This window comes from Seriola lalandi, unplaced genomic scaffold (assembly GCF_002814215.2).
Source record: "Seriola lalandi dorsalis isolate HSWRI2012SDOR001 ecotype SW California unplaced genomic scaffold, Sedor1 jcf7180002054888, whole genome shotgun sequence".
NCBI classification, from domain to species: domain Eukaryota; kingdom Metazoa; phylum Chordata; class Actinopteri; order Carangiformes; family Carangidae; genus Seriola; species Seriola lalandi.
This window is the reverse complement of record NW_019525440.1, coordinates 126,335-127,540: the sequence shown is the minus strand read 5'-3', so window position 1 is coordinate 127,540 and position 1,206 is coordinate 126,335.

Genomic DNA, 1,206 nt, shown 5'->3' with positions numbered 1-1,206 from the left:
TGTTAAAACAAGCGAAAACTGTCATTTTAAACAGTGTAAACAGGACCATCGACTCTGAGGGGTGTGTCCTAATACTTGCATAATCCATATTTTTTTATATTCACATTCAGGCTGTAGAGATTTCACTAAAAAATATCTTTTTGTTTGTTTTGTCTTTTTTTCTGTCAAATGAATTGGACTCAAATACAAGTGTCGAGACAAAAGGAACAAAAAGAACAATTAATATTAATGAAAAGGTGAAGATGAAGTGTTTTATTAACACAATATCAATATTTTATTTTTTGATATCACAGTTATCATCAGTAAATCGTGTTCGATATGATATTTCACAGCCTGTACTGTGTGTAAATGTGTTTGATATGTGATGTTAAATGTGAAAAGTCACGTGTGATAAATATGTTCAACTGATTTCATATGAGCTTTATTCATCAAGTCACTCATCTCACCTCAGAGTGAAATTTCCCATTTGTTTGATCCCTAAATGCATCATTTCTGAACTTAATTGATTCCAGTTTTAATGAGTGATTTAAATGTTGATCATGTTTTACCTGCTGGTTACAGCTTCACATTGGTGTGAAAAACTACACATTTGACTAAATTACAACATTTTCTCCTTCATCCTCTGAGTCCTGTACGTTGCTTTGGTGTTTGTCAAATGAATAAATGGTAATGTGAATATTTTGGGTTCATTTAGTTGCTTCTGTGATGGACATTTGAATATTATATACATGATTATTCTAAGTGATGATGGTATGAAATGATTTTTCTTTTTGGTACTTTCTGGAAATTATGGACAGAGACAGAATGACGCTGCGCTGTAAAAAATGAATATTTTTGGAGGATAAAATAAAACTCCGGCCTGAATCAGCTGTTTTAAAGTGTTGTTTCCTGCAGGTTCTCGTCTCCCGTCTCTGTGGACTAAAAGTTTTTCTAACCACTTCAGGAATGTTGTGTCCAACTGTCAACGCCGCGCTCGTCAAAAGGTCCTGCCGAGGCGTCGATGCTCCGCAGATACTTCACCATTTGTACAGAAGAAGAATGTAACAAAGTGTGTGGACCACCAGGACGAGGACAGGGACGAGGACAGGACACCTCTGAGCCATCGTTAGGACCCGGCATCCAGAGGCTGGTCCGGCCTCGGCCTGGATCCGTGTCTGGGTTGTTTTCAGCTGCTGGTCCTGTCAGAGCCTCCAGGAGGCCCCCCCC